Raw genomic sequence first — 15,745 nt, forward strand, 5'->3', positions numbered from 1 at the left:
TTTGTGTGATTTCTAATTTACAGTATCATGTATCACAATACAAATTCAGTCAGTGTTTTTTGTTTGTTTGTTTGTTTGTTTGTTGTTTTTTGTTTTGGTTTTGTTTGTTTTGGTTTGTTCCCCCCCTCCTGGTAGGAGGAAGATAAATTACAATAAGAGGTAGAAATTACAACAGGGCACCAAGAACCATATGCATAAACTATCAATGTAAAAACTTGATTGTGGTCACTGTTACACTGGTAAATAGGTATTTCCAAACATGACAAAATATGAGTTATATATGTATAGTTTATTGTATTTCAGTATTACCCTAATATAATTGTTTTGAATTTGAATGAAAGAAATAAATATATTTCTCAGAAAACAAACTATATATTTGGAAAGCATAGGAAAAGACAGTGAATATTATATGTCATTAACAAATTACAAATTAATCACATCTATATAAATTTACAAAATTTCAAACCTGAAATAATCAAGAGCTGGCAAAGATGGGGAACAAGAAGAACTCTCATACATTGCTGTTGGGATCAGAAAACTGAATAGCCACTCTGGAAAACAGTTTGGCTGCTTCTTAAAAAATTACAATATACACTTAACATGGCCCACTAATTGTATTTCTCAGTGTTAATTTGATGGAATTCAAAACTATGTCCACACAAAACCCACATGCAAATGTCAACAGCTTCTTCATTCGTGATTGCCATGAACAGGAAACAGCTAAGAGAGACTTCAGTAGCTATTTATCTATTATTACTGTAAACACTGTGATACATCCATACCCTGGAGAGTCATTCAAAAATTTTTAAAAAATGAGATTTACTATAAACATGAAAACACATGAAGGCCACATAAATACATATTGCCATAACAAAAATATTGTCTGAAATGCCATATTGTGTGATTCCAAATTTGTGACATTCTGGAAAAGTCAAAACATTAAAAATGCTAAACATTGCCAAGAAATAAGGGGGACTAGAAGATGCTAAAGTGGTGAAGAACAGGGACTTCTGGCATGGTGAATCTACTCTGTAAGATGCCATCATTGTGAAAATTGTCATTATTCTTTGTCAATGCTTTAAAAACTGTAAAATTAGTGTTTTAATAAATAATTAAACTATTTATTGCCATTAATAATTATTAAATATCATCACTATTGGCAAAATATTTTGATTTTTTGCTTACATCAAATATTTCTCAGTAATATACAAAGAAAAAAGTAGTGAAAACTCTGAATAAGGGGAGAAATATGGTATCATGGTACTATGTGCTTCACTTTCCTGTAAATCTACAAGTCTTCTTAAAATAAAGTCTGTTCATTAAAACAATTAGAGAAGGCTTGGTGATTTTTCTTGCCTGAAACATACCCGGCCCTAGGACTGGTCCTGAACAATAAAAATTATACTGAGAATAAATAGTTTCCAACAAACTTATTTTTCTTTCTTTTTTTTTCTATTTTTACAATTTTCATTATCTTTTTAGAGAACAGTGAACATAAGTTCTTAGTGAATAAACTAGTACCTTACATTCAAAAGATGCTTTTACATCAATAAAAAGTGATTTATTTATCGCTCTGCTCCATAGGTAGTAATTTTTTGAATACTAAGAAAAAGATGTTCTAAACTTGTTTTACTACACTCATATAAATGAGAAAATTATCTGAGATTTTTTTTAACTCTACCTCACTTCCAATATGCTACCTATAAAATTAGAGTACTTTATTTTTCTTACTCAACAAATCTCTGGTTAAACTAAATAAAGATAGTCCTAGAAGTATGCTGATACATATTAAGGGCTAGATAAATTTTGGGTGATATTACTGAGAAACACAGTCCAAATGATGTGATAAATAGCAGGCATTTGGTGATACTGAGAGCTCCATATTCTTTCTCCATTTATTTTTTCATCACTTAACCCTTTTCATGTAGATCTTGCATTTCTGAGCTATGGTAGTTACTATAACTAACCTACTAGAAACAGATAACAGGGTCTGCGAGTCATTTCTGTCCAGATCAAGTTCCATTATGCTCACAACAATATTTAGTAGATTTGGACATAATCAGGGCCAGTTAGGACCTTCCTTTACATTCTCAGCCAATGAAAGAAAAGAGGATCTCTTTTCTTAAAAGAAAAGAGGATCTCATGTGGTTCCTAGAATGGGAAAGAGAAAATCCTGCATGATTGGCATCCACAGTTCTTTTTTTTTTTTTCACAGTTCTTAAACTCCCTGCTCATGACTAAGCTGGACTGTACAGTTTATGAAGAAATTATCTTCAAGCACAGATTAGTTCATAATCACAATGTATATCTGCTAAATATTCAATATGATGAGGGTGAGAATGAGAAGATGGACTATAATGGAAAGGGGTAATTGGAAGGAAAACTGGCTTCCTTAGGAAGAAGGTTTTTAACCTGTCTTAATTCCCAAATAAAAAAAAATAGTCAAATTTATCCCTTCCTTTCTCTCTTATCTACTTCCGTCCTTCCTCATTTTATTGGTTATTTCCTTCTTTTCTCTCACTCTCTATTCTTTCCTTGATTTCTTTCTAAGAGAAAATTTCTCAGTTTACTCTTCATATTTACTTCTCACAAACTAGTCATTTGGAAAATAAAGATCTACGGGAGGATATCAATTTATATTAAGTGTCATTACTCTGAGTTGTTTTTAGTTGAAAAATCTGAAAAAAATATATTTTAAGAGTATACACACTCACATAAAATATTAGTTTTTTTTGTTGTTTGTTTCATTGTTTGTTTAATTTATTCTCTTATACAATAAGCCATACATGTCGGGGTCTAGTGAGAGGTCTTATGTTGTTTTACTAGGAACAGAACCAAAAACAAACAAACTAACTAACTAACTAACAAAAAAAACAACATCAGCAATAAAAACTAAATTATTTTCTATTATATTACTGACTTTTCTGTAATAAGAGCAGTTTATAATAATTTATTTTTTTATTTATTTTTTATTATTTACTCAATAGTGTTTTACTGTTGCATAAAACATTTAGTCTAGTGGAACACTGTGACATGATGCAATACATGAGTGTTAACATATAAACAAATATTCAGTTATAAAGACATATTGCATACATAAGGTAAATATAGGTAAAAACAATGCACTGTAAAGTGAGCATGATGGTCCTTGCTTGTAATCCAAGCAAATTGGGAAGCTGAGTATTTTCAGAAGCTTAAACTCAACCTCAGAAACTTAGTGTGATTTCAAGCAACTTGGCAAGACCAGTCTCAGAATTTGAAATAGTGGGGAGAGGGCTTAGGAACGTGGCTCAGTGTTTAAAAATCCTTAAATTTAAACTGCAATACAAAAAAAAAGTGTAAAGTATTATAATTCAGTGTTAAACATCAAAAGATAGATCTCTTATAACTGTTTTCTCTAATATTTAAAAGTGAAAATAGTAATACTTTATTTAGAAAAAAATTATATGCTTTCAAAGATAAGGTTTCTGCACCACGCTTGTATGATATTTATGACTGATATTACTACCAAATAACTTGATAATGCTTAATAAATTTAAACAAAAGTTAAACACAACTACTTATATTCTATATTTAAATGAGTTCTGTCTTTTACTGATACTCATATATATCAAGGTTTAATGTATAGATAATGATTTTACTCTCATATTTGTCAGGGTGTTTATTATAAATGTTTAGTTGTTGTATAAGGCATATATTTTGTACAAACTATTTTCAATGTTCACTACTGGTATGAGTTTTCAGATGTTCAATGAATTTAAAATTTGATTAAGTTTTGGAAATATTATTTAACATTTTAGAGTTTCTGGGGACAGTGAATTCTACACCAATCAGTAGTGTTTAAGAAACATGTGGCAATGAAATGTTTTATCCCCCATTTGTTTTCTCTCTTACCAGTATGTATCCACAGGTGCTGAGTATTGGTGAATACATTTTGGAGGCATTGTCACATTGTCAATTTTCACATTTCAAAACTTTCTCTCTGCTAAGATTATTGTGGTGATGATTAAATTTTTACCCTTTCTTAGAGGAATGGTTCAGTGGTCTCATTTATAAAGCTTCACTCCAGCATATTTTATCTGATTTCTAGTAATGTACAACATATAATTTAAAATATTTCTACATTCTCTATATTTATATGTCTTCTTTTCAGAATAAATAGCCTAGTGGTGAAAAAGAAATGATTTCTTATTAAAAGCTTTGATACATTGTTTTCATTCATAGGGGTTCTTTCCTGTATAAATTCTGTTGTTAATGAGGTTTAGTTTTTCTTTAAAAGTATTATCACTTTATTTACATTTCATATTCACCATTGTGTCTTCTGCTGTGGTGAATAAAGTTTTATTTTTTATTAAAAGTTTTGCCACTTTATTCACATTTTTAGGACTATTCTCCAGTGTGAGTTCTTCTATGGTGAATAATGCCTGTTTTATTCTAAAAGCTTTGCCACATTCCTTACATTTGTAGGGCTTCTCTCGAGTGTGAATTCTCTGTGGCAAATAAGGTGTGATTTTCAACTGAAAGCTTTGCAACATTCTTTGCATTGGTATCGCCTCTCTCCAGTGTGAGTTCTTCTGTGGCAAATAAGGAGTGATTTATGACTGAAATCTTTGCCACATTCTTTACATTTGTAGGGCTTCTCTCCAGTGTGAGTTCTTCTGTGGCAAATAAGGTCTGATTTTTTACTGAAAGCTTTGCCACATTCTTTACATTTGTAGGGCTTCTCTCCAGTGTGAGTTCTGCTGTGGTAAGTAAGTCCTACTTTTCTACTGAAAGCTTTGCCACAATCTTTACATTTGTAGGGCTTCTCTCCAGTGTGAGTTCTGCTGTGGTAAGTAAGTCCTACTTTTCCACTGAAAGCTTTGCCACAATCTTTACATTTGTAGGGCTTCTCTCCAGTGTGAGTTCTTCTGTGGCGAATAAGGAGTGATTTATGACTGAAATCTTTGCCACATTCTTTACATTTGTAGGGCTTCTCTCCACTGTGAGTTCTGCTATGGTGTATAAGGTCTGTTTTTTTTTTACTAAAAGCTTTGCCACATTCTCTACATTTGTAAAGCTTTTCTCCAGTGTGAATTCTTCTTTGGTAAATAATGTTTAATTTTTGACTAAAAACTTTACCATATTCTTCACATTTGTAGGGCTTCTCTTCAGTGTGAATTCTGCTTTGCTTAATAAAGATTGATTTTTCTTTATAAACTTTATCACATTCTGCCCATTGGTAGGGCATCTGTCCAGTGTGGGTTACTCTGTGGTTAATAAGACCATTTATTTTACTAAAAGCTTTGCCACATTGTTTATATTTGTAGGGCTTCTCTCCAGTATAAATTCTCTGGTGGTGAACAACGCCTGATTTTTTATATGATTTCTGGTGTTCACTCTCACTTGTGGTTTTCCATATTTTCTTTTGTTGTAAATAGTCAAGATCACAACTTCTATATTTCCCATTTATCAATTTGTGAAATATATGTTTTATGCCCTTCTATGGTGAATATTCTTGGGTATCATGTGGAGTCATGGCAAGGAAGGCAAAGTTTCTATAGTTCTCTAACATCACATCTTTATATAAGTTTTTCTGAGCAGGCTGAAGGCATTCCCATTCCTCTTCAGTAAAATCAATGGCTATATCCCTGAATGATAACAGTAACACAGTAAAAATATTTAATTATTTTCCTGTCTTACATTCTTTCATAGCACCTTTATTAAGAACCTCCCCCATGCGCAGCTCTGGCCTCCCCTCCCCCAAGTGCTGCAGGGAGATTTTTGAAACAGCCCAGTTTATAATAATTTAGAGAAAGGTATTTTACCTTATCCTGAGAAAAGAATATTCACTGATTTTTTCACCCAAATATCAAAGAATGATTTTGTTTCCTGAAAACTTTAAAGAAAAAATGCTTTTTAAAGACAATTTAAATTCATTCAATGAATGACAACAGACTTTAGGTGTTCAGGGAAAGTAAGCATTTTCTACAGAAATTTTTGTAATTTTAAAAGAATAAGGTAATTGGATCATCAGAGTACAGCTTTGCCCCAAATATCTGAATCCACACATTGAAGTCAGGATGGCCAAATCTTGGAAAAAAATGAAATTTTTCTTGAAGAAGACTCAAAGCCCTGGGTACCTATTTCTTTGTTCCCAAGAATCTTTCAGGCACTGAGTGACTATTCTGTAAGACGCACCAGAGTTAATGACTATTGCAGCATTATTCAAAGTGTAGCCATTTATCTGAGAAGACTTATTTTTTTTTCAGAGTACATATATCCTACCTAGTGTAATTACTATTGTGCAAATGAGGAAGGGAGGATACGAGGGATGGAGGGAGGGAAGGATGATGGAGAGAGAGGAGGAGACAGAAGGCAGGAAAAGGAGGACTAGCTCCATGAAGCTCTTCCTACACAGTCAGGATTACTGCTCACAGTGGATATGTCCTTGATTGAGTATTCTGCTGTTGCTATCATAATTTTTATTGATTTAATCTTACTACTTATTTTTCATAAGTAAATTTCAAGAAGGCAATAAACCACAGGTATGAACACAGCACATAAATGTAACCTGCAGGTATACTGCATTTGGCCACTTCATGCACACTGAGTTTTCATTCCCATTATCACAAATTCCAGTGGGCCAAGGAAATATGGGAGCTAAAAGAGAGTTGGGTACAATGTGACCATATCCTATCCACAAGTAAGTAAAAAAAAGGGGAGCATGATGAAACCCAGGAAGGCCACATATTAATGTCAAACCAGAATTATATTCAAATACAGAATGAAGACAGCTTTGTCACTCAAGGTACTTCTGTGTTTTAGCCCACCTGTCCAGCTGAGGATGTGAAGAGAAAGGGAAAGCAGGGTGATCCATAGTCACTTTTCTTCCAGTTCTTTCAAACTTTTTAACACATCAGTTGGTGAAATTGTTCACAGTTATCAAGGTGTAGTAAAAACAATTGCCCTGGTTCTGTGTAACATATTCCCTGCTTTGGTATTAATGAACACAACACGGATGTGTAAGTTCTCCAATGTGACTTGTTCATAAGTTTGCATTTAGAATTGATATGGCATACATAAAGATGGATGTTAGAAGTCTTGCTAATAATTTAAAATGTTGTAATAAGAAGGACAATTAAAAGACAAAATGTACCGTGACATTTGAAGAGATCACAGAAGAAAGAAATAGATTTCTGTGGCATAATGTCAATGGTAGAGGTCACCTGCTTCTAGATAAGAAGTCTAAGTTTCGTTTTGCATTGGGCCTGACAAATTACACAAGGTACCCTAAAAATACAGTAAAAAGTTGTATATTTCCCTGGAGAAAGTGGTGATTCTAGGATTTGGTAAGAAAAGTTTAAAAATGAGCATTAACATATGAGGGAGGAAGAAAATGAAGAGTAAGAGGAGAGTCTCCCAAAGTGTCCAACATGTGGATGCCTGACATATGACATAAGTACTACAGTAAAAATCCTGAAAGAGTGAAAGCTAGAAAAATATAAGCAATAAAATAAAAAACCTTTAACAGTAAATTATAAATGAAAGCAACAAATGAAAATATATTTACTGATAAAACAAAATTGATTTCACTGATAAAAAGTGTTGGGAACAGACAAATCTTTCATATAGAAGAGTTCAAAACAATGCAGGAGAATAGCATCTCCTCCTGCATGTGGAGCTTAGTATCCTTGTCATTTTGTGGGTGGGCAGATTCCAGTGACTTGATTGCAACAAATAGTGAAGGAATGAAGGAAAATTATTACATTCTCAAAGGATGAACCTGGCACCAACTACCTTGACAATGGCTGTACTGTAGTGCTTCAAATATTTCAGTGACCATTAGATAAACTCATCATGCTGTGACAACAAGGCATCTCAAATCCATACTATTTCTTCCAAAATTATTTAATCAGTTCTCTTTATAGGTGATTAACAATGACCATTTTCACAAGCAGGAAACAAACCATAAGGATACTCTCTCCATCAGTGTTGAGTGCCTACCTTTCAGTGATCAAATAGAATAATTAGTTTTAATTTGTTTTTAATTAACAAATATTTATTGCACATGTTAATGGAATCAAGCATAAAATTTCCAAATGCATGGTACACAATGATCATATCTAGTTATCTATCTTCTACTTTCATCCCTTGCCCTACCCCAGAACCCTTCCTACCCTCCAGAAATTACTATTGAGCTTCTATATTATTTCTAAAATTTCAACTCTAGGGTGTAGGTGGCAAACATGGTAATAGAAAAAAGATTTCTGCAGCCACAAAAAAAAAAAAAAAAAAAAAAAAAAAAAAAAAAAAAAAAAAAAAAAAAACATTTGCTGAAATGAACTCTCCCCACATCTCAGAGACCATAAATGTTAACACCTGGCTGAGTCTCCCTTTATCTCACTGTACACAATCAGAAAAATGATCTCTAGCTATTGCCTTTACTATGCTGACCTTAATTTTTCCATAAATCTTCCATTTGGCTTCAGTTCCCACCACATGACAACAGGGGTTCCACTGAGATCATCAGAAACCACTATGGCACCAAATCTCAAGGTCCCTGCTTTGCCACACTGTAGTTCACATTTTAGTGGTTTTTACAACAAAAGGTTCTGCCTTTCTTTTTAAAATCATCTCTTCCAGAAATCCACATCATTACATTTTCCTGGTTTTCTATCTCTTTAACTTCCAGAAATCCACATCATTACATTTTCCTGGTTTTCTATCTCACTCGCTTTCTCCTTCATATAATTTTCTTCACCAATGCTAAATATAAGAGTGTCCCTAGCTCAGAGAAATGCTCCTTGTACTTCTGTATCTTCACCCACACCCAGGGTCATCCTCAGTCTCATGGCAGTATTTTCCACATTCCCCTGATTTCCAAATATTCATTTTCTTCCCGGTCCTATCCTGTCACCTTCAGACATGTTCATGTGGATATTAAGGAGAAATCACAAACATCAACAAAAAAGCCTTCCTCAAGACTAGCACTCTTTTCCCTGCCTCATGTGGTTTTTCTGCTCCATACAGGATTGGGTATCAGCCACTACCCTAGAATCCTCAAGTCAAAAATTCAGCAATTGTCCTTGATCTTTTCAAAATTACACTCACACCAATCCATCCCCCAAACTTGCTTATCTTAAAGACAATATTATAAACATATATGTGTGAAATAGGGACACAGAGAGATACATGTATTCAAAATTATTGCTTTATAAGTATACAATTATATGTACATTAAATATTTATAAAATATATAATTATAAATAAATAAATCATGTTAAACCATTTTTATTCCTGTTACCAAGTCATGCCATCATTTTATATAATACATATTCTATAGATAATCATATCCATGGGGACAAGTCCTGCTAAATGTCCACAAATCCTCCTCATATCGAGGGACTTAAAAGCTGTTTTTGCCAAAAGCACTGAATATTCACTTAGGCCTACAGATGCCCAATGTACAACTAAGAGTGAGATCTTGGCATCTCTAAGATATATTTATTTTATTTAATGGCTTATAATAATCACATCATAGAAAAGAGAAAGAAATACCTGCAATATTAGTAAGGACTCTTGAAACATCCCAGGTACAACAGGTGTAGAAAGAGGCCATGACTAAATTGAAACCCTTATCCTACTTCTGAATAAATTTTGAAAAAAAAAAATATATGTTCATGCACACACACACACACACACACACACTGGGTAGTTATTGTAATACTCCCTTTCATAGCTGGATGATTAACTTCATACATACAATTAATGAAGATTTGTACAAAAAAATTAAAAAAGCTGCTTGTAAAGCAAGTACTGAAGAGTTTTCTAAAATGATTTTTAAACAAGCCAGCCCATAAGTAGGCAGATACTCTGGTGGACGCTAGAAAAATGTCAAAAGTACATTTCTGGTTCCATCTAGTGTCTAATTAGGACTTAGCACTTCTAACAATGGGAAAGTACCCACATTAAGCAGAGCAGTAAGTACAAGTAGGGATGAGACAGAAATTCTTGAAACCTCAAAGAGGGGTGGGGAAATGCAACTGGAGAAGCAAGAAAGGAAGGGATACTTAAGGAGGCCTTTATCTCACAGGTAGGAAAGGATTGGGGCAGCTAAATGACATGGAGAAGTGTGTGTTTCAGAATAATTGAGAAGGTAAAACTTTGCCGTGGATGGTAACATTAGATCAGATGCCTAAAGGGGGTCAGTACTTCATGTCTCTTTAGTGCCTGAATTCTTGGGTCAGTCCAGGGGAATGGTAGCCCCCACGAAAATGAGAGCAGAGATTCCATGCTGTTTTGTTCATGTCTGTGTCCTCTCTGCCTAGGACAGAGCATGGTACTATAGTTTTTTGTTTGTTTGTTTGTTTTTAATGCAAGGAGTTATGTTTCCATATATAAAATTAAATGAAGGCTGTGGTTTTGCCTAGAGGTAGAGTGTTCATCTATTATGCATGAGGCATTGAGTTCAAGCCTCACCATAACATAAAAATAAAATAAATGTATTGTGTCCACCTACAACTAAAAAATAAATGTTTAAAAGAAAAAAATATTAAATGATAACACTGTCAAAATAGATCCAATGGCCCACCATTGCAAACTGCCTTTTAGAGAATCATGAAGCTGGAACTTGGCCTTACACCAGCCTGAGAGGCAGATGTCACTTTGTGTCCTACTTTACAGATGTAGGGAGTGTCCCAAAGTAGCACCTGGAAAGAGTCAAGGCCTCTTCCCTCATCAATGTTTTTTTTTTTTTTTTTTTTAATGCTCAGGTGCTATGAAACCCCTGCCTGTGTGTGAGTGAGTGAAGGAGACTGTGCGATCCAGATCAGGCTCCAGCAAGTGATGGCTGCATCACAGGCTTACCCTCTCTGGACTTCAGGGTCTCAATATGTAAACAGCAGGCACCAAGAGAAGTCTCTGTGAACACACCAGAAAAAAATTATTGTTCCCCAAAAACAAAGTGTCTCAGGCAATATCCCAAAGACCCCTTCCAGAAACCCCATGGTACCCAACCAACCTGAAAATATAGAAAGTGCACAGCATCCAATGAGAGGGAGAAAGAAAGAAAGGCTGTGCCATGGCATGTTCAGCCTCCCTCCATTGCCTCAGTGGGTAAGAGGGGAAACTGAGGCCCCCAGTGGAGCAGATCCTGAGGTCACATTTCTTTCTCAGAGCCCAAAGACCCTGCTTCCCCTCTGGATCCACAGTGACTCCTGACAGAATTACCAGATGCCTCTCCTGACTTCCTTTGAATCCTGTGGATTCCCCCACCATGCCCTCTGCTCCTGCATCACTGTGCCTCCTGGTTCTTAGGCTGTGCTCACCTAAGGGGTCCTGGGTGGGGTGCTGCCTCCCACTTGCTTCCCCTGTCTTCTCCCCGGCGACTATTCTTATGAGTTGGGCTCCACTCTCTCAGCCTGACTCTGCCTCACCAGCTGTGCCCACTAGGTCCTCTCCACTTTTTTTCATCGGCTCCACCCAACATCTGGCCTCTTACCTGCACTGTTCTATAGAGCCACGCCCACTCCACCCATTTGATCCCCTGCACTCTGTCCACGTGACTCATTCTCCAATGACATATTTAACACTCTGGGATTGCAGGTTTTTCCCGTCTAGCTCTGGAACCTTTGCAGTCTGGCTTGGCCCAATTCCACCACCATCCACTAGCATACCAAATGGCTCTGCTCTTCTTTATTAGCCATGGTTTTTCATCAAGTTCACTCCTACACCAGTCTCCCTGTCACCTGGCCTCTGCACTGCTCCTTGAAAACTCCATATAAAATGAATGAAAGAGATCTTGCAGAGATGCCCATGGTTGTGACACCACTGAGTCTAAGGGACAATTACCTTTGGGCTCTGGTCACGTTTGAACCCCACATCTTCAATGGTTCACCTTGAACCACTCTGCTAACCACAGAGTATCTCCATTTACAAAATTCCAGCTGATGATAATACTTTATTTGCATAAATGTGAGCATGTTTTCAGGACCATCTTTGTATTATGGATGCAGTAGAGGCACTGTCAAGCAACTAGCAACGTCCCTGCCCTATTTGTGAAAGAGCTCAGCCAGATTTAAAAAGCATGTTTGCAAAGGACATGACCTTCTGCTTTTTTTTAAGCTCTGTGGCCTCCAGCACCTTCTCTTACCCTTTCAGTACAGGATGGGCACAGCTACTTGGCAAACAAGAGTCATCTGTGATCTCTCCTCCAGCCAGCCTGGGGCATCTCAGAATGAGGAAGCATAGGTATCTGGTCATGGCCATCTTTCTCAAGGTTCTGTCTCAGAATAGAAAGCCTCTTTATAATGACTTCTGTATAACTATGGTTTATTACGACAGCCTGACCCAATGCTGTAGAGACGGGGCAGGAGTTGGGAACTTGGGCTTCAAGCTGTAGAAACTGAACTAGATGATTTAATTAAAAAAAAGAAATTACGCTGGGGAGGTCAAAGAATCTGATAGCAAAGTTCAATAAAACCAGGATCTGGGTTTTGCCAGGTGATTTCAGTGGCCAAAACCCCTATATAGTTCTCGCTGAACCCCATTGCTATATGAGAACACTGGAAGCCTTTCTGCTGTTGCTTTGTTGCTGCAAAACAACAAAGAGAAGGGGTCTGGTTGGCTGGGTATAGGTATTGGTTGGGAGTACACATTCTTCACATTCAACTAGGTATTAAAGGATAAATTGAAGTATTCTAAAGAGCAAAGGGAAGGACATTCTAGGTAAGAACACCATGTGTGACCTCACAAAGAAATTTGTGTCCTCTCAGAATCACACAACCACACTATGCCAGGTGCTTTTCTCATCATGTCATTCAATATCCACAAACCTTTCAAAAATAGTGCCATATTTTGGGAAACTGATTGCATTGTTCCACAAAAATGCTAAAGGCTTCTATAAAGAATTCAAAATATACAGCAGAATACTGCAAAACTGGGAAAGGGGTGGGAATCTTGCCAAAACCGAGTGCCCCAAACACCAGAATAAACTTTAGGCAGTATCATTTCCCAGGACTTTTTAGTCACATAGATTGAAGGGTGAATAAAAAAGCAAGGATGGGTAGAAAGAAAGAATTTGATTAAAATGGGGTTAAATGTGGGCTGGGTTTGTGGCTCAGTGGGAGAGTGCTTGCCTAGTGCACACGAGGTGCTGGTTATATCAACACCACATAAAAACAAAAAAAAAAAAATAAACTAATGGTTAAAATTATTTAAAAAGTTATTAAATATGAAAACACAGCATTTTCACTTGAACTTATGGAAAGAAAAAAAAACAAAATCAGTAAAAGAGGTGTAGTTGCTAACATGACATATTTATTTTGTGATCAAAATGCTTGTTTGATATAAGAATACCCCAAAAGCTAAAAAGTACCATTAAAAAATCTGAAGATGAGGCTCAGTGGTTAATTTCCCCTAGTTTCAAACCCTTGTACAAAAATAAGAAAGAAAGAAAAAGAAAAAGAAAGAAAGAACAAAAAGAATAGAAATAAAAAAGGAAAAAATTTGTGATTCCTTTTTCTTATGTTACATATTATAATTGTAGCATTCATTTTTACCTGTTGTGGAGGCTGTGAAACATCAGTCTCTCACACATACGTCCTTGCCCACACCTGACATTTTGCTCTCAGGCTATTGTTTTATGTCAAGGTCTATGCTTTACCTGCCACCTCACTTTAATTGGAAATCTTTTCAAATCCTAGGTTTCTCTGGAGGCAGGGTTCATTTTCAGTCCTTGGACCCTGGTTTCTTCCTTCTGTGTTCATTTAGATGCAAGTCTTTTTTGGAGAAGACCCACTTCAAAATTGGGAACAGTAAGGCTTGCTTAAAATCACTTTCCCAATGGCCCATCAGTGCAGGAATTGAGATTGGGACCAGTGTTAGTCTGTTGTGGAACAATTCTCAGGAGAGCCATGGGATTCTTGGCATTCTGGACTTGAGTGTTGGCATCAAGAGGAAAGATACTCACTCTCTGTGAACATTCTGGGACAGATGAGGGATCCTGGAGATGACTCAGGCTGAACTCTGCCCCAAGGGCTCAGATTAGGTACTGTAGAGGTTTTGTGTTATACTTCCACTCCATCCCCAGAGACCTGAAAAAGAATTGGTGGAAAAGATGGCTGGCTCTTTTGACCTACATTGTTCCTGAACCTGAGGACAATGAACAGAAAGTAGAACAAGGAGAAAAATCAATGCATCTGTCTTTCCACTCCTAGAAAAATATACCCATCAAATACTGAAAAAGATTTCCTTTTACTTGAAAATCAAAAAGCCCAGTGGTTGGCAGTCTGGGCTGCTATGGCTATCCAGCTATGGCATCATGCCCCAGAACCCTTTCTGTTTTTCATTCTGCAATCCATTCAGTACAGCAATCAGGGGAAAGGGAAAAAGGAAAGAACAAAGATCTAAGAGGACCAGTGGCTTCCACTGATATCTCATTGGCCAGCACAGAATCATAGAGACCCCTACCTGCAAAGAATAATGGGGAATACAGTTAGTTTTTCACTTTTAGTTTGGATTTGGTTCTGTTTTTTGGTTGGTGGGACTGTATCTAGGATGTCTTAAGCACTGAACAACCATCCCCAACCCTTTTTATAGTTTATAGACAGTGTCTCTCTAAGATTTTTAGGGCCTCACTACATTGCTGAAGCTGACCTTAGAGTTGTGAGCCTCCTGTATCAGCCTCTATAGTCACTGGGATTATAGGCATGTGCCACCAGGCCTGCCTGGCTTTTTTTTTTTTTTTTTTTTTTTTTTACATGCTGGAGTTGGATCCTGTGGGAGGCCATCCTTACATATGATTTGAGTTAACTCCCTAGCTGGGTGAGAGGCGCTTAAACACAGCCTGTGTAAAAAAGCCTTCCCCACCCTTTCCCAGGTCCAAGGGCTTGTCCATGCAGAGGTGCACCTGGCCACTGACCTAAGACCCAATTGCCAGCCCTGACCTTGAGATGCCGCCCCCCTTATCCTTCATTGGATGGGAATTTTCCCTTGAATTTTTTGTTGCCCAATAAAAAGTCACTCCCTGGCGTGCTCTCCCTCTCTTGCAAGTCTCTTCTGTAAACCTTGACAACAGATTAGGTGGCTGGAGGCGGGAGCTAGGAGAAGCCATCTTGGAGCTGCGTTAATTTAATTAATTTAAAACTCTCCAGCAATTTCTTATGCACTGAATCTTCTTTCATGAAGCTCATACTGGTCGCATGGCAGAGGAACCCAGAGCCAGGCACATGGGAAACACTCGTTTTACTACTGAACTGTACTTTCAGCCCCTAAACCTGTCATTTTGAATTATTAGAAACCCATTTTATAAAATATAAGGTCCCAGTGGAATGAATTAGGGATACCTGCACCTGGGCCTTAACAACCAGGTTGTTAAGGTGGCTTAGTGTAGGCCCAGTGCATAGTCACACAGTGGCATGAAAGGATGGGCATCAAGTGAGGAATGTGTCCTCATGGACTGTTAAAGGGGAACTGCTGGATAGGTGGCCAGGCTGAGATATTGTTCTTTCACATGTGTTAGGGTGGGCATTCCAGGTGGAGAAGGGGTACAGGGTGAGTGCATTTTGGTGGTTAATCACTGAAATACATCTCCAGTTTTTTAAAATATTTTTTCTTTGTTGATAGATTTTTATTTTGTTTATTTATATGTGGTTTTGAGAATCAAATCCAATGACTCACACATGCCATGCAATTCAATTGTACTACCACTGAACCACAGGCCCAGCTCATCCCAAGCACCTTTTATTTATTTATTTGATTTGTC

The sequence above is a fragment of the Marmota flaviventris genome, unplaced genomic scaffold (assembly GCF_047511675.1).
Source record: "Marmota flaviventris isolate mMarFla1 unplaced genomic scaffold, mMarFla1.hap1 Scaffold_55, whole genome shotgun sequence".
Classification (NCBI taxonomy): Eukaryota; Metazoa; Chordata; class Mammalia; order Rodentia; family Sciuridae; genus Marmota; species Marmota flaviventris.